General features: G+C 37.5%; 1 long non-coding RNA gene across 1 annotated transcript; it reads left to right on the top strand.

Annotated features, from left to right (window-relative positions):
* Positions 1-19,573: 19,573 nt before the first annotated feature.
* Positions 19,574-21,156, top strand: LOC131646105 (uncharacterized). The gene is made up of 2 exons (XR_009297291.1): positions 19,574-19,713; positions 20,686-21,156. It is a non-coding gene; the product is annotated as an uncharacterized LOC131646105 (long non-coding RNA).
* Positions 21,157-22,361: the final 1,205 nt, after the last annotated feature.

Genomic DNA, 22,361 nt, shown 5'->3' with positions numbered 1-22,361 from the left:
ATCGAGCCAACTTTTGTTGATCAAGCTCTAGAAGATCCAGACTGGATAATTGCTATGCAAGAAGAACTTAATCAGTTTACAAGGAATGATGTATGGGATCTTGTTTCTAGACCAAAAGGATTCAATATCATTGGTACAAAATGGGTCTTCAGAAACAAACTGAGTGAGAAAGGAGAAGTGGTAAGAAACAAAGCCAGACTGGTTGCTCAGGGTTACAGTCAGCAAGAAGGGATTGACTATACAGAAACCTTTGCACCAGTGGCCAGGTTAGAATCTATTCGTCTGTTAATTTCTTTTGCCACTCAACATAACATCACTCTTTATCAGATGGATGTTAAGAGTGCCTTCTTAAATGGTTATATAGATGAAGAAGTCTATGTCCACCAACCTCCTGGTTTTGAAGACTCCATGTCTCCAAATCATGTTTTTAAATTAAAGAAATCATTGTACGGATTGAAACAAGCTCCTAGAGCTTGGTATGAACGTTTAAGTTCTTTCCTTCTAGAAAATGGTTTCACTAGAGGAAAAGTGGACACTACTCTCTTTTGTAAAACCTTTAAAAAGGATATTTTAATATGTCAAATATATGTAGATGATATTATCTTTGGAACATCTAATGCTACACTTGGAAAGGAGTTTGCTGAGTCTGTGCAGGCTGAGTTTGAGATGAGCATGATGGGAGAACTCAAGTACTTCCTTGGGATACAAATCAATCAAACATCAGAAGGAACATATGTTCATCAAACCAAGTATGTGAAAGAACTTCTGAAGAAGTTTAATCTTTCTGACTGCATTCTAGGTAAGGATGAGGTAAGTAAGAAGGTAGATCAGAAGTTATACAGAGGTATGATTGGATCTCTGTTATATTTGACTACTTCTAGACCTGACATACTATTCAGTGTTTGTTTGTGTGCTAGATTCCAATCAGATCCTAGAGAATCTCACTTAACTGCTGTTAAGAGAATTCTGAGGTATCTGAAAGGTACTACTAATGTTGGTTTAGTCTACAGAAAATCTAAAGAATACAACTTAGTAGGATTCTGTGATGCTGACTATGTTGGGGATAGAATTGAAAGAAAGAGTACTTCTGGAAGTTGTCAATTTCTTGGAAGTCATCTGATCTCCTGGTACAGCAAGAAGCAAGCTACCATTGCTCTCTCAACAACAGAAGCAGAATATGTTGCTGCTGCTGGTTGTAGCACACAAATGCTCTGGATGAAGAGTCAGCTAGAAGATTATCAGATATATGAGAGTAACATTCCTATCTTCTGTGATAATACTTCTGTTATATGTTTATCTAAAAATCCTATATTACATTCAAAAGCTAAACATATTGAGATCAAACATCATTTCATAAGGGACTATGTTCAGAAGGGTGTTCTCTCTTTAAACTTTGTGGATACAGACCATCAATGGGCTGATATCTTTACAAAACCCCTGGCTGAAGATAGATTTAAATTCATTCTGAAAAATATTAGTATGGATTTATGTCCAGAATGAGAAGATGAGAAGATCTTACGTATGGTTATATTATGAAATATGATTGGATTAGTCTTTTATAAGAAGTTCTGATTTTAATCAATTAGAAGTAATGATCCTGTTATTACTAACGTTTCATTGTCTAAGTTGATTCAGAGTCTCTTTAAAAGTAAAACAGCTGTAACTGGCTTTCCAGATGGTAAACACGTGTTCACTATTTTTGGACAAGCATGCGTGCAGTTGAGGTGATGCCGCCCTAGGTAACTGTGCTAATCACTTCATTTGTCATAATTCTCTCTCCTCATGTCACGTAACATTAAATGCCATTCATCATTTAAGTTTATTTCTTTTTCATTTTATATTCTTCAAACGTTTCATTTCCCTCTTTTTATTTCTCTCTCTCTTTGCATTCATTGTCATCTTTGTTTGCTCTCTCTCTCATTATCTGCATTTCGCATAAACCCTAGTTTATTCATCTTCAACCTAGCATTCACCATGAATCCGTCTTCAAGTTCCTCTCAACAAGCATTCAACAGACAAGAGGTTACTCCACTGAAAACTCGCTCCATTCCTCCATCAGAAATGGATGTGCTGTGTGAGTCTCCGGTGGACTTTGAAAACTTGGGTGCATATGGTTTCAGATTTGATGCTAAGACTATGGAACAAGGATGGTCAAACTACTTGAAGAGATTGGTTGGACCAATCTATCCGGCCCGTGTGAAAGATTTCTGGGCACATGCAACCGTTACTCCAACCCCTATTCTCTCCTTCGTGCTAGGGCATGAAGTTGTAATAACTGAAGACTTAATCAGAAAGCTGTACAACCTTAAAGATAAAGAGGGTGTTACTGGTCCTATTGCTGGAAGGGTTAATTGGTCCCAGATTGAGAGACAAATCTCTTGTGTCAACGGGCTTGAGGCTAACTTTACTGGTACTTTAAAGCCTTTCTATCAGGTTTGGGCTGCGATCATTATGGGATCTCTTCACCATAGAAGAAAGTCATTCTCCTCCACCTTCATCAATCCTGACCAGAAGTACACTCTCTTCTGCATCGGGCAAAGGATTGAACTCAACATCTCCAACATTCTCTTTGAAAATCTGAAGTTGGCTGTTGAAGAATCAAGGGATGAAGAGCGTGTGAAGTATCCTCAACTTCAAAGGAATACTATTCCTTTCAGCAGAATGATCTCAGACATTCTGATTGAAAGTGATCTGATGAATTCTCTGAAGACTTGTCGGCCGTCTGACTTCTTTAGAGTCATCCAAGGTGTTATCTTTAATGGTCTTGACTTGGTGAGAATGGAACTGGTCCTGGAGATAGTTTCCGTTCCTTCTGGTTTCTCTGATGGTCCTCTCAGAAGAATTCCTGTTTAAGGCTTCTCAACCTTGTTTCAAGCTGAACTGGTCAAAACTGTTAAGCATTTTCTGGAAGCTTCTGTGAGAAACTCCTCTTCTATTGATCCTGCATGGATACGTGGAAGAGTGCTTCCTTCTCAAGCTGACCTCAAGAAGGAGGATAAGAAGAAGCGTGAAAAGAGGCTTAAGAGAAAGGCTGCTCAAGAAGCTGCTGAGAGAGAACTCAGGCAGAAGGTCACTTATGACCCTTTTAAAGTCAATGCTTTTGAAGCAAGGCGAACTGGCAATTTCTCCAAGTAGGAATACATTCCACCCTCCTCAGAATCTCCATCATCCTTACAACTTCCTCCTTCAGAATATCAAACCTCCACCACTCAAAATATCCCTCATTCACCACCAAATACACAAACACCTACTCTTTTTACATCCCGACCAAATGACCTGCAAACACCATCCTCTTCTCAAGTTCTCAACCCTACCCCCATAACTACCATTCTTCCCACACCCACCAATGTAGCCTCTTCATCAATCCCCTCCACAGATAATCCATCTTCATCAACCACCACAGTTCCACCTGTTCCATCTCATCCCTTTCCCACCAGAAAATCCAAACCTTACTGCCTTCTCTACCCAGACTACAAATTCACCTTCAACCCTCCTGAACCTGAACCTTTCATTTTCCTGGAGGAGTTCTGTTAGGAGTAAATTAATGGAAAATTCATGTGTTAATATAAGTGATTTCTTCTCTAAACTAATGCAAATTGTGATAGATCCATAGGTTTTTAGTGAGAATTGAACTGAAAAGGTTCAGTTCATGTGTAAAGCAAATCGAATCACTTGTAGGAAAACATGAAGAGGAAAGGAAGCTGGAAGTCTCAAAGGCAAAGCAAAAAGATGAAGTTTGACAAGGGCGTGCCGCGGGAGTTCTAGCCAGCGCCGCGCCAAAGTCTCTGTTTTTGATCGTGCCGCGCACCTCCGTTACCGCGCCGCGGCCTCGGCGTTAAAAGCCCAAAACTTATAAATAGAAGCCCTAGCTTCCAAGTGAAAAACAGATCCTTTGTGAGCGAAATTAGGAGAGCATTCTGAGTTTGCAGTCAAGAACAACAATTGAAGGCCAATTCTTTACCAATCGAAGACATTCCATTGATGCAGATGAATCCCTCCATTAATTCTTGTTTGTTCTTCATGTCTATGGAGAGCTAAATTCCTCTTGTTGAGTTTAAGGTAGTAGTTAACCTATGAATATACAATGCCATTAATTATTTCCTATGAACAATTGTTTGAGTTTATTATCAATAAGAAACCTTGTTTTTACTTTACACCATTGTTGAATCTTTGATCGAAAGAAAGGATTTTAACTTTTGCCCTAGGTTACTATATTGATTCAATCTCAATTTGCAGAGATGGAATTGTGATTGAGTTTTCATAATTATCGTTCCTTATTACTATTATCGATATTGATATTTGGAAAGATCGAATCTTATACCGGTAAAAGTTTATCTAATTTGATTTGCAGACATGGAATCATATTTGAGGATAAGTGAAGATAGTAATTCAAATGATTGTTCAATTGTGAATTAATTGATAAGTTGTATAGGAATAGGTTGATGAACCCTAAAGCTCAACATATCTCCTTAATCGTTAACAAACATTCATTATTTGCATTTAAATTATTGTTTAAATTTGATAGTATCATAATCATAAAACAAATCCAATTACTTTTTCTAACTCAAAATAATTAACTATAGAACGGCAGTGATATTAACCAATCCCTGTGGATACGATATATTACCGAAAATATTTACCCACAAATACTTTCAACAAATTGGCGCCGTTGCCGGGGATTGGTGTCAATATTGCACGCATTGCAATAGTTCTTATTTTGAGTTTTAATTTTTATTTTCTCGATTTGGTTGTTTCACTTGTTTGCTAGTTTTTGCAGAAGATCGTGTATGCGCAGCAAAGTTCCCAGTGATCAACTTATTTTTGATTCCGAGATCGAAAGGACCGCTAGGAGGCTAAATAGCAAAGCACGAAGAAGAGCAAATATAGAAAAAGCAAGAGACAACGCGACTGCGACATCGTCACAACAACAACTTGAAACAATTGACGAATCGCAAGAAGGACTTTTCTTCCACGAACTGTTTGCGGAAGAAGAACACGTAGTCACTATACAACCAACTTTTGTCAACATGGCTACTCCTGGTCCATGTGCAAATAGTCCAAGACTCAACCCACAGTTCGCTAGAACTGCCGCCAACGGGCGGACTTCAGAATTGAAGACCGGTATCACCCAGTTGATATGTGCGAGTCCTTTCGCCGAATTGGACCACGAAGATCCGTACACGCATCTTACTCGATTCTATGAGTTAGCGGGTACCACGGGTGTCGCTCAAGCTGATGAAGAAACATTATTCAAAAGGTTGTTCCCACACTCTTTGCTATCTAAGGCAAAAGATTGGTACTTGGATCAACCTGAAACAGTGATGACTGATTGGAATACCTTAGAGGAAAAATTCATGGAGCGGTTTTATTCTCAAAACCGATTTTTTTGAAGCAAAAATGGCAATAGCGGTATTCTCTCAAGGTAGTAGTGAATCATTGAATGAAGCATGGGAGAGGTATAAAGCTATGTTGAGAAAGTGCAAAGGAAACGGTTTCGCAGAGGTTGACCAAATCCACATGTTCCGTAATGGTCTCACCCCAACCAACAAAACACTCTTGGATGCCACAGCTGGTGGCTCACTTATGTCCAAGACACCTGCTGAAGCTACTCAAATAATTGAGCGAATGGCTCTGAATGATCGTCAGGGTAACCACGATCGAACTATCAGAGACAAGAAACCCGGATTATTAGAATTGAACAACAGTGATGCCCTGCTGGCCCAAAATAAACTTCTAACATCACAAGTGGAACTTTTGACACAACAAATGTCTAAATTACCACAACAAATCAAGGAGCTGAATGGGGTATCCAATTCTTATCAAGTTGCTAAGTGCGAATTGTGCAAGGGAGATCATCAAACAGGATTCTGTCCACCAGTTCTAGAAGAAGAAGTGAATTACATGAACAACAACCAAGGACAAAGGCAGAATCAATACCAAAATCAGCCATACCAACAAGGTTATCCACCAAGGCATAACAACCAAGGGTACCAACAAAGGCCACCAAATCAAGGGTATCAACAACAAGCCTTCCAACCTTACACTCAACCACCACCACAACAAGGAGGACAGTCAAAGTTAGAAGAAACTATGACACAAATTCATGCAAATGTCAATGACAAATCAAAAGAATCAAGAGGCAGCTATAAAGAATTTGGAAACTCGAGTGGGTCAACTTGCTAAGCAGATTGCAACTAATCAATCAAATGCAACTTTCTCGGCCAACACTCAAGAGAACCCAAAGGAGCATTGCAAAGCGGTGGTGACAAGGACTGGACAGAAAGGTGGCAAGGATGAAACGGAAACGAATGAGGTTGAGGATGATAAAGAAAAGGAAGATGAAAAACATGATGGAGAAGACGAAGAATATGAAATTATTAACAATGGGGCTGAAGAAGAAGATGTGAATAAAGAAGTCAAGAAGGAGAAATTAAAAAGAAGGAGTGCTAAAGATAAGATGGCGAACAACACGATTCCAAGTCAACATTTGCCATATCCCCATGCTCCATCAAAGAAAGACAACGCTAGACAATATGCCAGGTTTATGGAAATTTTTAAGCAACTACAAATTAATATTCCATTCTCTGAAGCTATTGCTCAAGTGCCAAAATATGCAAAATTTATGAAAGATATCTTGACAAAGAAGAAAAGACCGGAAGAAGAAGAGGTTATTATACTTGATGCACAATGTAGTGCTATCATATCACGCCTCCCCCAAAAGGCGAGAGATCCCGGAAGAGTCACATTGTCGGTTACAATTGGGAATCAAAATATTGGGAATGGATTGATTGATCTAGGATCAAGCATAAATTTAATCCCTTTATCAATAGTGAAGCGGCTGGGAAATATTGAAATGAAGTCAACAAGAATGACTTTGCAACTAGCAGATAAATCTACCACTCTTCCGTATGGAATTGCACAAGACATGTTAGTGAAAGTTGACAAATTTCTGTTTCCGGTGGATTTTGTGGTGATTGATATGGAAGAGGACAAAGATTCACCTATCATTCTTGGAAGGCCATTCATGAAAACAGCCCGGATGATGATCGATATCGATGATGGTATAATGAAGCTAAGAGTCCAAGATGAAGAGGTATGTTTTAATCTTTTTGATGCCATGAAACAACCCAAAGAAAAGAATGATTGCTTTCGCATGGATGTAACTGAAGAGATCGTAGAAGAAGTGGCAAGCCAAATTCATCTTTCTAACCCTTTAGAGAGATCTCTTGTTGATTCGTTTAATGTACTTACTCAAGAAGAAGAAAAAGAAATTGAGTTGTTCCTAAAAGAATTAGAGAAAGGCGGCAACACATCCAACAAGGAAGACAAAGTGGAAGATTTGGGGCTGAAAAAAGAAGTGAAAGAGTCGAAGATGGAATTAAAATTACTCCCAACTCATTTGAAGTATGTCTTTTTAGATGAAGAGGGAAGTAAACCGGTCGTTATTAGCTCAAAGTTAAATACTACAGAAGAGGCAAGACTCATCCAAATCCTTCAAAAGAATAAAGCGGCAATCGGATGTGTATTAGCAGACTTGAAAGGTATCAGCCCCGCATATTGCATGCACAAGATCATGTTAGAGGAAGAATTCAAACCGGTGGCCCAACCGCAAAGAAGACTAAATCCAACAATGAAAGAGGTAGTAAGAAAAGAGGTGATCAAACTCCTAGAAGCAGGAATGATCTACCCAATTTCTGATAGTGCATGGGTAAGTCCGATACAAGTTGTTCCGAAGAAGGGAGGCATGACGGTAATCCGTAATGACAAAAATGAACTCATACCAACTAGAACTGTGACCGGGTGGCGCATGTGCATAGATTACCGGAGACTCAACAAAGCTACGCGAAAAGACCATTTTCCACTACCTTTCATGGATCAAATGCTTGAGAGGTTATCGGGGCAGAATTACTATTGCTTTCTGGATGGATACTCCGGATACAATCAAATCGTGGTCAACCCAGAGGATCATGAGAAAACAGCATTTACATGTCCATTTGGAATTTTCGCATATAGGAGGATGCCATTTGGATTATGCAATACCCCAGCAACTTTTCAACGATGTATGCAAGCCATATTCTCTGACCTTATTGAAAAGAGTATTGAAGTATTCATGGATGACTTTTCAGTATTCGGAAAGACTTTTGATACATGCTTGAACAATCTGGATGTGGCACTGGAAAGGTGTATTGAGACCAATTTGATCCTAAATTGGGAGAAGTGCCATTTTATGGTAACGGAAGGAATTGTACTCGGACACAAAGTATCGTCAAGGGGACTTGAAGTCGACCAAGCCAAGGTGGAGGTAATTTCAAAGCTTCCACCTCCAATAAATGTCAAAGGAGTACGAAGCTTCTTAGGTCATGCAGGATTCTACAGAAGGTTTGTTAAAGATTTTTCAAAGATCGCCAAGCCCTTGAGTAATCTACTCAACCAAGAATTTGACATAGAAATCCGGGACAAAAAAGGTTCAGAAAATGTGGTAGCAGATCATTTATCCCGTTTGGTCAATGTAAATGTCACCAACCAAGAAGCTGAAATAAATGAGACATTCCCGGATGAACAACTATTTGAAATACAAACAAGACCATGGTTCGCCGATTTGGCTAATCATAAAGCAACCGATATGATACCGGAGGATTTTGACTGGAACAAGAAGAAAAAGTTGTTAGCCGATGCAAAATACTATGTGTGGGACGACCCATACTTGTTCAAGATAGGTAAGGATGGAATTCTAAGAAGATGTGTTACTGAAGAAGAAGCCCAACAAATCTTGTGGCATTGTCATAATTCACCGAGTGGTGGACATTTTAATGGATGGAGGACGGCAACAAAAGTCCTCCAATCCGGATTTTTCTGGCCAACTATTTTCAAAGACGCTCATCACCATGCCAAGAATTGTGACAAATGTCAAAGAGTTGGTGGGATAAGTAAACGAGATGAGATGCCACTTCAAACCATTATTGAAGTAGAAGTTTTTGATTGTTGGGGCATCGATTTTATGGGGCCATTTCTTCCTTCTTTTACTAATGAATATATTCTAGTTGCAGTGGATTATGTTTCCAAGTGGGTAGAAGCCATCGCTACACCAAAAGCGGATGCCAAAACAGTGCTAAAATTTTTAAACCGTAACATATTCACACGTTTTGGCATTCCTAGAGTGATCATAAGCGATGGTGGATCTCACTTTGTGAATGAACAGGTGGCAAAAGTGCTGAACAAGTATCATATCAACCACAAGATAGCATCACCTTACCATCCCCAAACCAACGGGCAAGCAGAAATTTCAAATAGAGCAATCAAGACTATTCTCGAGAAGACTGTGTCAGAGTCCCGTAAAGATTCGTCGGTAAGGATAGATGATGCCTTGTGGGCATATAGGACAGCATACAAAGCACCGACTGGTGCATCACCTTTTCAAATGGTTTATGGTAAGGCATGTCATTTACCGGTGGAGGTGGAGCACAAAGCACTATGGGCCTTACGTTTCTTCAATAGAGATGATAGTTTGGCGTATAAGAAGTGGAAGAATCAACTCCATGAGCTTGAGGAATTCAGGTACCTAGCACATGAATCTAATAAAATGTATAAGGAAAATATGAAAAGGTACCATGATAAGAGAATCAAAAAGAAAGAGTTCAAGGTGGACGACCTTGTGTTACTATTCAATTCTAGGCTCAGGCTCTTCCCAGGCAAATTGAAGTCTAAGTGGTCAGGACCGTTCATAATCAAGGAAGTTAAACCATACGGTGCCATTACTATCGAGGATAGTAAGACTAAAGACAGTTGGACTGTTAACGGAGAACGGTTAAAGAACTACCTTGGGGGAGAGTTTGATAGAGAAGTGTGCACAATCTCACTTTTGAACACCTAGTCAAAGGAGTTTGACCGTCGAGCCATGCGACGTTAAACGAAGCGCTTGTTGGGAGGCAACCCAACAGAGTAAGTTCCTTTAATTTTAAGTAAGTCCTTTTAATTTTTCTGTTAGTTCTATATGTTTATCATCAAATCAGTGCAATAAGCGCAAGGAAGGTTATAAAACATTGAAGTGGGGAAGCACAAGCAGAAAATAGTCAAAAAAATAAAAATTTTAAGACCGCGCCGCGGCCCTTATGTGGGCGCCGCGACGCCAAACAGAGACATTTGCACGTCGCGGGAGTAACCTTGCGCGCCGCGGTACTGTGAAAAAAATAGATTTTAATTTGAAACTGCTCACTTCCCCCTCATTCTGTTTTTTTGAAATTTCCAACTCCTCAGAGCGAAATATCACGAATATGCAGTATCACCAATTAATCTTGGTCATTCTCATTTATCATTACTCAATCTACAGCAAGGTATGTTCTTCGTTCTTTACTCTTGTGTTCTTGCCATTTGTTTTCTCTGATGAAGGTAACCCTAAATCTTAGGTATTAGGAATCTAATGGCATTTGTGCAAACCCTAGGGTAGATGACATTGATTTGTTGTTCAATTGCTTTGCCCTGGTCTGATTAAGGGTGTTAGGGATTCAAAGAAGGACCCAATGCAGGGAAAACCCTTCAGATGCGCCGCAGCCGCGCCGCGGGAAACCGCAGTCGCGCCGCGGCTGGAGAAATTTGAGAAACTTTTGTTTTGTTTTTTTTCTGACCTTATCTACTGCGCTGTCAATTGTTGTGATAATTGCAGATGAATCCTGCCAAGAGAGTACGCACCAAGTCAACAAGTTCTGGTCCTCGAGGAACGCGTGCTACGGCAAACTAATCTGATAGATTTCTAGGTCGAGCCCAAGCGGACAGGTTCAAGAATCTGGGTTCCCGAACCATTTTAACTGAGAAAGTGGTCGTTCCCTTGGGACAAGGAGGAGGTCCTTATGCTACTATGTGGGATTATCTTGAGAATAGGAACTGGCAACGTGTGTTTGAACCACACACCGTCATTGACTATGACATAGTAAAGGAATTCTATGCAAACGCTATCAAAACCACCGATGAATCAGTAGCCTACACATATCAATCCTATGTAAGAGGAAAAACTGTGGAATTTGATAGAGCTTCAATCAGTGACTTTTTAGGAGAACCCCTCCAATTGATGGAGAATGAGAGGTGTTTCTACTGGCAAAATGTAACTAACTGCGCAAATCTTGTGGATCTGATGTCTGAAACAATTTGTATTCCAGGGAGAGGACCAGAACTTAGCCGGCAAGGAAATCCAACCCACTACAACAGGAAGGATCTGAGCATCCATGCGAGGGGCATTTTATCTGTGATCCTGTACAACATCAGGCCAAGGACACATGTTACCACGGTTCCGCTCGATGTGGCATTCTTGATAACCGCCATCATGACCGAGAACACTGTTGATGTTGCCTTCATTCTCTCGAATGAACTGCTCCGAGCTGCATTGAGTGACACACAGCATGGCATTAATGCCAGATGTGTGCTACCCCTACCCGGTTTGATTATGGGATTATGCAAAGAGGCAGGGGTAGAAATTTCAGGACAGGGACACCATGTGATTAACACTTTTATTGATGATGTTTTTATTGGCAGGTTCTGTGCAAAGCCATATTACAGGGATCAATCAGCAGCCACCTCTCAAGCTGGACCTTCTGTCTCTGCAGCACCACCTAATAGTGGTGCAGCCCCTTTTGATCCTCTAGTGGCTCATCACTATTATTCGACTATGTTTGAAGCGAATAAGAGGTCCCAGGTTTTCCTGCACGATGCCATGCAGCAGCAATTCAGGAACCTATCTGTTGCCCCTGAAGAGAGAACTTTCCCGACCCGGGAAAGCTATTTCACCTACTGTGGTTGGCCGGAGACCAACCCTTTTCCTGTTGGGGGGGATGCAAGTGCAGGTGATGCAGGTGCAGGTGGCGCTGGGAATAATAACCCAGAGCAAGAGGATGAAGACATTGATGCCGATATTGATTCGATGTTTGTGTGAGGTGATGTGAGAGAGGAGTGAAAATAGTTTATTTCTGGTAACTGATGAGATGATAATACTGCTGCTGTTTTATTTGTGTTATCTGACCTGTACTCTGGTGAACCTTAGGGTCACTCTGACTTGTTTATTTCTTTAAAGTTTATGTTAAGTATTGCAATTAGTTGTTTCTTTTCTATCCATTTCGATTTAGAGTAAGTAGTCCCACAACAGAATGAGAATCTCAAGCAAAGCACCAACAACGGAGCAACATGCGTGAAAGTGGTAGTGAGTGAAGTGAAAATTTTTGAAATTTTTTTAGTTCACTTACTTTTTCAATAAAGTGACAAAGCAGGTACGGATTTTTTAACTCAAACTCCTAATGTGTGCATGAAACTTAGGTTGTTAGTAAATACTTAACAGAAGTTCTTTATGGTACACTATTTTATTGGATCGGTTTAGCCTTAACCATTGTGAGGAAAGCCTTCCATTGTTTACTATATGCAGGAGACCATCAATTGTTTTGACTTGTTTGTATCATGCTAAACCGGTTGTTGCATCGTTTATGGAAATCTATGAAAGTGATTTAGGCACTTGTTTGAGTCTGAGAGTTTCTTTAAGCCAATTCCAACGGAAAACTTATTTTCTTCTGTGAGAGTGTGATCCTTTGCTAACCATTCTTTGAGCCTGAGGTCAAGATAAGCATCATAATATGCACCAAGGAAAATACCTGGTGAGTTTTGATCTCAATAAAAAGTTTTGTTTCGAACCATCAACCAAAAAAATTTGGTGATGTGTTTTCTCTTTGACCTTTCTTAGAAAGTAGGGGAGCATTCACATAATCTAAGTACAGGTTGATCTCCAAGTTGGGGAGAGTCACAGTCCAAAGAAAAGTAAGTAAAAGTGGTAATTGGTGAAGGACAAAAGAAATTCGTAGCTCGAAAAAAAAATATAGATGAAAAAAAGAAAGAAAGAAGAACAACGTTTGAATCTAACAGTTGTTGAAAAAAGAGAAAAAGAAAAACCGAGCTACGAATGAAAAAAGATGTACGGGTGAGAAAGCTAAAGTATAGAGAAGAAGGAATGAGTTATGATTTGGATGCTTCCCTAGATTAGGAACAACCCTTGATTATCTTCTTTTCTTTGAATCTAAACCACATTACAACCCTAGAAAGATCTTCTGATTCTCAGATTCCACAAGACTTGATGCTAACAATTTGGTGAACGTATGATATGGATCTTTGTTAATTTAATTGATTGGATGAGTGTTTAACCCCTCTTTTATTCATCATACTTTTTGATGAGAGTGATTAGTGCTGATTCAATAACAATTGTGTAGTGTTTTGAACTTCTGGAGGTAATTTGCTTTCAAAATTTGTTTCATGTGTATGTTCTGAGTTTGCAGGAAGAGGAGGAGTATTTTGACTTGGTTGCTAAATTGAACCACTTGAGAAACCTTTTTGAAAAACTTGTTGCATGACTGTTGGTATGTTTTGTTGGAGGTAAGTAATTTTGTTTAGGGACAAGCAAAGCTCTAAGTTGGGGAGAGTTTGTTAGGAGTAAATTAACGGAAAATTCATGTGTTAATATAAGTGATTTCTTCTCTAAACTAATGCAAATTGTGATAGATCCATAGGTTTTTAGTGAGAATTGAACTGAAAAGGTTCAGTTCATGTGTAAAGCAAATCGAATCACTTGTGGGTATTATTGATGCAGGTTTAGAGCTGAACTGGAGCTTTAGGAAAACATGAAGAGGAAAGGAAGCTGGAAGTCTCAAAGGCAAAGCAAAAAGATGAAGTTTGACAAGGGCGCGCCGCGGGAGTTCTAGCCAGCGCCGCGCCAAAGTCTCTGTTTCTGATCGCGCCGCGCACCTCCGTTACCGCGCCGCGGCCTCGGCGTTAAAAGCCCAAAACTTATAAATAGAAGCCCTAGCTTCCAAGTGAAAAACAGATCCTTTGTGAGCGAAATTAGGATAGCATTCTGAGTTTGCAGTCAAGAACAACAATTGAAGGCCAATTCTTTACCAATCAAAGACATTCCATTGATGAAGATGAATCCCTCCATTAATTCTTGTGTGTTTTTCATGTCTATGGAGAGCTAAATTCCTCTTGTTGAGTTTAAGGTAGTAGTTAACCTATGAATATACAATGCCATTAATTATTTCCTATGAACAATTGTTTGAGTTTATTATCAATAAGAAACCTTGTTTTTACTTTACACCATTGTTGAATCTTTGATCGAAAGAAAGGATTTTAAATTTTGCCCTAGGTTACTATATTGATTCAATCTCAATTTGCAGAGATGGAATTGTGATTGAGTTTTCATAATTATCGTTCCTTATTACTATTATCGATATTGATATTTGGAGAGATCGAATCTCATACCGGTAAAAGTTTATCTAATTTGATTTGCAGACATGGAATCATATTTGAGGATAAGTGAAGATAGTAATTCAAATGATTGTTCAATTGTGAATTAATTGATAAGTTGTATAGGAATAGGTTGATGAACCCTAAAGCTCAACATATCTCCTTAATTGTTAACAAACGTTCATTATTTGCATTTAAATTATTGTTTAAATTTGATAGTATCATAATCATAAAACAAATCCAATTACTTTTTCTAACTCAAAATAATTAACTATAGAACGACAGTGATATTAACCAATCCCTGTGGATACGATATATTACCGAAAATATTTACCCACAAATACTTTCAACAAGTTCAGAAGTGAAGTTATCAGTAGGCTGGATCTCCTTAAGGATGCCTTCCTCAATGAGCTGGATGATGTATCTACTAGGAATCTTTGGAGAAGTTTTCGCCAAGATTTTCAAGTAAGAGCCATGGCTGTTCAGAAGAGGCTGGTAACTGCTGCACCTGCTTATGCTGGATATCTTCTGGAAATGGATGATGGAAGATGCTTTCATCAAATAAGGAACAGTATCTGTCTTGAAGAGAAGCCATTTGTGGATGAACTTGAAGAAGCAAGACTTGCTGCTGCAATGGAAGCTAACCCTTGCAGAGATATTGTGGTCTGGAGACCTCAGTATCCAGTGCTGCTTGGAGATTTCAGATGGCTGTTTGACCTTCTGAGAGCAAATCCTTCTGCAGAAGATCCTGACATGGTGATTCCAGAAGTTGCTGCTCCTCCAGATGTTGAAGGTCCTTCTGCCCCAAGGAATCTTGCTGCCATTCTGCAAGCTCTTGAGAATGGAGATTCTGATCTTCCTACTCCAGTGTACGGAGATGATGTTGAGATTCTGAAGATCATTCTGTTGAAGAAATTCCTGTTGAGGAAAATCCTTCTAATGATCTCTCTCAGAAGACTGCCATGGAAGCAATGGTGATCAATGCTGATCCTCTGAACAGAAGTTGTGAAGCTTCTTCTGGTGAACCCTGTGTTCTGGCAAGGACTCTAGAGGTCATTCAGAAGACCCAGGCTGAGATGGCTTCTCGGATGCATATGCAAGATGAAACCAATGCTGAGTTTCGCGCCTTCATCCAAAGTCAGAATGAGAATAATGCTGGGATTCAAGCTATGCTGGCCAAGAATATGTCTAAGCTAGGGTCTTAGTCTTTGAGTCTTAGTTGTCTCTTTGCTTCTTGCATCTGTCTTTCTCTGCATATATTTTGTACCTTTGTTTGTTTGATCAATAAAAAGTTCTTCTGTTTGTCGTTTTCTACATCTGAATCTTTTATATTCTTTTTGATGTTATGACAAAAAGGGGGAGAAAATGTGATAAATGATCTGATTTATTTTATCAGTTACTGGGTGAAAGTCCCCACATTTCTAACAAGAACTTGTAAGTTATGTGTTGTTTAAGTGTTTTGCAGGATTGAAGACATCTTTCAAAGCTCAACACTAGAAGCAAAACCATGGGGAAACGCAATTCTGTAAAAGGGAATAAGCTCATGGAAACTGAAGCAAGCTGAGTGCTATGAAGCTTCAGAATCAGAAGCAAGAAGGAAGGATGTTATGATATTCTAATGATGGAATATGCACTAACTTTTTCTCTGTCCTTATATGCTCTGATATATTTGTTTAAGCTTTACTATATATATGATCTGATGCATTCTGTATGTTCTGATACATATTTTATGCTCTGATATATATATGTGATATGCTCTGATTCATTCATGCTCTGAATTTTATCGTATAGTTTGTTCTGTAACATTTCAGAATGTAGAAGATGCTCTGATGATGCTCTGGTACATTCAACAAATGTTCTGATACAATCTAGCATGAAATGATTCAAGAAGAAATTCAAGCTCTGAAGCTGTCCTCTGGAAGCAAGAAGCAGAAGCTGTGAATATTCTGAAGATCTAAGCATGTGTGATCGTCTCAACTGAAATAGAAGATACTCAGGGAAGTTCTTTATGCAAAATTTCTTCCAGTATTTATTTCAGGGGGAGATTATTTATCTCAGGGGGAGATTGTTAATCTCAGGGGGAGACACATTCACACATTATGTTTATATGTTGTTGCTATAAATGTGTAATTGTCTTTTGCCGTCTGTTATTCTGATTGCAAATTCATATCATTTATATATGTTTTTGTCATCATCAAAAAGGGGGAGATTGTTAGAACAAGAATTGTTCTGATCAAATTATCTTAGTTTTGATGATAACAATGTATATGAATTTTGCTTAAGATAATGTGGTACTCTAATCCTATGCAATTTCCTATTCAGGAAATATATAAAGAGTATGCACAAATCAGCGCTCAGAAGCTTTGACTCTGAAGGTTCAACATGCAACATCAGAACATGTTCTGGCAAGACATCAAAAGATGGTCAAGCAGAATCAGAACATGGTCTATGGAAGCATCAGAAGGACTGGAGTTCAGAAGCAGAAGCACTGAAGTAATGGTATCACGCTCAGAAGCACTTCAAGGTCAGAAGATCATAAGATGCTTATGCACCAAGCTGTTTGTACTCTGATGATATTCAAACGTTGTATCTACAAAAGATCAATCAGAATCAAGTACAAGATGGCAGGCACGCTGACTGACAAAGGGAACGTTAGAAGCTATTAACGGCAATGTCAGTAGTCACAGCAAAAGCAAGGCTCGAGGTAGTTGACAAAAGTGTGAAACATTGAATGCAATGCTGTACGGAATACGCAAAGCATTAAATGCTCCCAGCGGTCATCTTCTCATGCGCCTATAAAATGAAGTTCTGAAGAGAAGCAAAGGTTAACGAAACTGCATACAACTCTTAACAAAAACTTTGCTGAAACGCTGTTCATTTTGAAAGCTCTCAAACTTCATCTTCAACCTCACTTATTGCTGTTGTAATAATATAGTGAGAGTAAGCTTTAAACTGTAAGAGAAATATCACAGTTGTGATTATCGCTTTTAAGAAGCATTGTAATACTCTTAGAATTTGTTTACATTAAGTTGTAAAGAACTAGAGTGATCAGTTAGATCAGAAGACTCTAGAAAAGTCTTAGAGGGTATCTAAGCAGATTGTTCCTAGAGTGATCAGGTTGTGATCAGAAGACTCTAGAAGACTTAGCAGTGTCTAAGTGGAAAACCATTGTAATCTCGTGTGATTAGTGGATTAAATCCTCAGTTGAGGTAAATCACCTGATAAGGGTGGACTGGAGTAGTTTAGTTAACAACGAACCAGGATAAAAATAATTGTGCAAGTTGTTTTTATTTTACAATTTTTGATACTACACTTATTCAAACCCCCCCTTTCTAAGTGTTTTTCTATCCTTCAAAATTTATTCACACCTCTCACTTACTTTTTCCCATTGTTATTCTTTCACAACTTTGATTTCATGCGTTGATTTCATTTTCTGATTTTTGAAATGTATTAATTCCATTTGTATCTTATGTGAGTCTTAGAATTTTTTTAGTTTTGAATCTCTCTTCTCTTTGTGCCTCTGATGAAGTGTTTTGTTCACTTTTTATCATTCAACTTTTTTATGTTTTTTGTTTCGTTTAGATTCTTCATGTGTTTTGGTCGACTCTACAAAGCAGTTGAAGTTTGGAACTTTCACTTGTTTCAGCTTTCAACTTTTGAACATTGAATGATACATTTGAAGTGTTTCACTTCTATTAAAATTTCCATTCACTTATTGAAGAATTCCTCCTTTCACTCGAGGTCGAAGCATATTGTTGTTCGTTATCTTGGATTCGTAATGCGTTAGATTCCAAGTTGATGGAGCTTGAGAAGATTCACACTGATGACAATGGTTCAGATATGTTGACAAAAGTGTTGCCTAGAGGAAAGTTTGAGTTTTTTCTTATGGAAGTCGGGTTGGTGTTTCCCTCAAACTAGTCGGTCAGGGGAGTTTGTTGGGATTTCCCTCCTATTTGAAGAGGCCCAATTAGATGTGGGTTAGTTACCTATGTGTGTGTAAGCCTTTGTTATCACCCAACAAAAAAGATTAGTTTATTCATTCATTTTGTAAGAGTGAAAACAAGAAAAAGTAGAGAGAAGAGTGAAACCCCGCAACCCTATTTCAGCACCGAACAATTCCACTAAATCGGAGCTTGCGCAAAATCCAAAGGTCGAATAGTCCTGAAATTTTGACACAACGTTCTTGACTCATAGGAGCACATTCTGAACAATTTTCATTGGATTCAGAGTTTTCTAATTCAGTCAGTCGAGTCCATCTTTGAGGTCAGAATTTTTGGTGTTTTTGGGTTGTTTTGCCTCTCTTGATTCTTGTTGTATTCCAAGATTAATTGTAAATCTTGATGATGTTTATGTATACCTCTAACTTGTGTTAGAGAGAACCTTGCATGTACCCATTGTTGATTATAATGGAGATTTTAAGTGGCCTACGGGTCCCGTGGTTTTTCACTCATAGTTAACGGAGGCTTTTCCACGCTAAAATTGTGTTGTGTTGTTTGATGTATTTTTTTATTGATTGTCTCTAAGTTGCATGTGATATTTGGGAGAATTGGTGTTGTTGAATTATTCCCTTACGTTTATGATTTCTTTCCAATAGATTTAATAAGCAGATTCATATCAAACATTAGCTACGTATTTACGATGTTTCAGATTTATACAAACAAATAACATTTGAAATCTCTCTAAGATTAATCTATAATGGATGACATTTTGATATTATCTTAATGGTTTGGAAAATGTGTCAAATAAGTTCTGAAATTCTGGTTCGGTAATATCAATTATAAAGGTACTTAAATCACTTTTTGGTTACAATTTTGGTGTGTTCCTTTAATTAAATATAAGGTTTCAATTTAGTCCCTTATTTAAATTGCTAACTCGTTATTTTGACTTTTGTCATGCTGTCATGCCACATCATCACAGGTTGACGTTTTTTTCTCAATATTTAACCGAAAGGTTTAAGTTGGTTAACACAACTGTTTTTTTTAAAGGACTAAAATAAAATATAAGGTTTAATATATGGAGATTAAAGTGAAAAGATAAATTAATTGACACTAATTACGAAAAAAAAACAAATTATGTAAATCAAAATTCAACCACATTCCAAAAAGTGTGTGTAATATATTTAACATTAAAATAAAAAATTGTAATAATGTAAATTTAGATTTGATAAATGTGACAATAACATGTCATCATATTCATGTCACATCATTAAAATTTGATCCTAAATTAAAAAGAAAATAAATATTAAAAAAAAAACTCAGATATAAAAATGAGAAATAAAATAAAAAACCAAATTGCAATTAAGGCTAAAAGAAAAGTTAAGCATGTCTACTCACATGTTCACTATAAATTTCTCTCCTTTTTCACTTTCCTGATTCGCTCCCTCCGTCCCTTCCGTTGTCTGTGGCCTTCCATATCTCTTTGTCCATCTACTACTCCCTCAACAGAAAGGTGAATTCTCTCTATTTCTCTCTCTCTCATTCAAAATTAGGGTTTTTGTAATGTGTTATTTGTTCTTCTCAACGATTTGGTCAATAGAGAATCGACGAAGGAATTGTATCTTTCACCTTCTTAATTCAAAACCAATCAAAAGAATTTTCTCCTAAGGAAATCAATTATCACACGTTTTTCTATTTTATATTTCTATTGTTTTTGAGTTTCATAGTGTGTAGTAAATCACTTATAGATTCATGTTGTGCTAATTTAGTTCTAGATTTTAGGGTTGATATATGACAAACAAGAGACTTTAGTTTGGAAAAGAAGCTAATATTTACTTTGTTTGATGTCATCACTGTTTTGAATTGAAAACTGATTTTGAACATGCAACCCTTATTGCTGTTGAAAATAAATTACATGCAATCTTACCAATTGATGCACACGAGCATTCTTATTAATATTAATTAGCATTCAAGAAATGAAAAACTGAAACTTAACATATCCTGTTAAAGTAGGATGTTAGAGAAAATAATTCCATTGAGAAATTGAAGACTGCAAAAGAAAATGTAACAGAATTTCAATGTAGGGTTAATTGGCACTATAACACGATATGAGCACATATTGCATCATTGATTTCTATACTTGATATGTCGAATTCATAACCATTCAACCTGATAGGTTGTATTAATCGGACTCAAAAAGTTTAATTCCATATATCACAAGAAATTTAATCCATTTAACTTAACTCAAAAAGTTTAATATGTAATTTCTGTTTGATTTGGTGTACCTTATCTCAAACTTTACTTATGTGTGTTATATGCTATTTATCACTGAATACGATATTTCTCGTTGGTTTGTATCAAGTTTTCATGAGTTTATGATGAAAACTCTTCAAATACATATATCTGTCTAATCTATGTGTATTAGTCCCCCATCATAATATCATTATATTGGTTGCTAAAATATGATCCTTTGATTTTGTTTTAGTGTTCAAGAGCTTAATCATGAAATATCTTATTGGTGTTTGCATCATTGTGTTGTGGGCATTTGCATGCCCAAGCATGTCTCGAGTGTTGCATGAATCATCTGTTATTAAAGCGCATCAGCAATGGATGATAAAGTATGGAATCGCATATGCAAATAGTTCTGAGGCGGAAAAACGCTTTAATATATTCAAAGAGAATTATGAATTCATTGAAAATTTTAACAATGAAGGAAACCACACTTACTGGCTTGGCTATAGTCAATATTCTGATTTAACTGATGAAGAGCTTGCCAGGAAATATAAGTGCTGATAATAAGGCAGGCTGGAGGAGCTAAAGGTCAATATTGTCGCCTTGCTATAAGTGCCTTTTACCCCACTATATAATTTTCATATTGGTATTGAAATTAAATAAAAGAAACATTTTAATACGTTGTGGGTTTGAAATGACATATATTACTCTTTATTGGTATTGACATATATTACTCTTGGTTATTTGTATAGCGATGATTGAGATAAAATTATTTTCTTTATCATTTCACTCTTTAATTCTCTTACTTATTTCATCAAATAATTTTTATATCCATGCATTTTGTGTGATATGGTGTAAGGGTTTAGCCCCTTTTGGAAATATTGAATACAGAGAAAATATAGACAATTGGGGAAATATATCTTTGTATAGAATTCTCTTGAAACAATACAATAGAAATTGAGTGAATACAAATGCAAATTGACAAATTAAAGAACTAGTAGAAAGATAGAAGAAGATTAAGTATAAGACTTAATCATTACTCTACAAGAGAGTACCAAAGAGAGAGAGGAGAGACTTCATCAATTTTCTTCCCTTTTTCCAATCCTTTGCATTGCCTCTTATAGCATGTTAAGGAATCTTTCTGTTAGCATATTCTTTCCCCAACTCCTTCATTTATGGATCACATGCCATGTGTCCCTTAAATTCTTTAATACTAATTAATCTGAGATCATAACATTACTCCCCCCATTAAAATAAACCTTGTCCTCAAGGTTGAAGCTAAGGCAATTACGGAGGATAGTAGTATCTATCCAAATGCCTTCCAAGTCAATTTAATATCCACCCGGATCCCATTGATTGAATTGTTGTTGCACAAGAGAAAAAGAAATTAAATCCGCAACTTTCTTATCACCATCATGAGAAAGAGCATGCATGTAGCTCAGACAGTGAACAAGATATGGTTCAGGAGCCAACTTTTGTAGTTGTTGTAGAACATCTTCCAGCATGACAATCAATCTCAAAATTAGCTTATCAAACAACTTAGAAAGCATTTGTTTTGTGCTACCTGAGAATCTTTTTAGAATATGGCCCCAATAATTCCAATTCTTATCTCCAAACTTTTCTGTTTCACTTCTCATATAACATGTTTGCTCCAAAACAAACAATAGATCTCCATTCCTTCGTTTATGAACCTCTGGGCTTCTATCAGTCCTCCATATTTTATATATATTGTCTCCATAATTGAATATGTTGACATCCTTTGAAATTCGTGAATGTGTGGCTTTTAAGCCCGGGAACTGATGTGCTGTTTTTTTACTAACAGTGAATTTCTTGGAGCTAGTCATTATCACATCAATTCTACCCGAACTGGCGAGACTCCAGTAATGCATGGAAAAGGCGATTGAATTCACAGTGATTTTGTCGAAGACA

Source organism: Vicia villosa, linkage group LG2 (assembly GCF_029867415.1).
Source record: "Vicia villosa cultivar HV-30 ecotype Madison, WI linkage group LG2, Vvil1.0, whole genome shotgun sequence".
NCBI lineage: Eukaryota > Viridiplantae > Streptophyta > Magnoliopsida > Fabales > Fabaceae > Vicia > Vicia villosa.
This window is presented reverse-complemented; position numbering and strand designations above follow the sequence as displayed.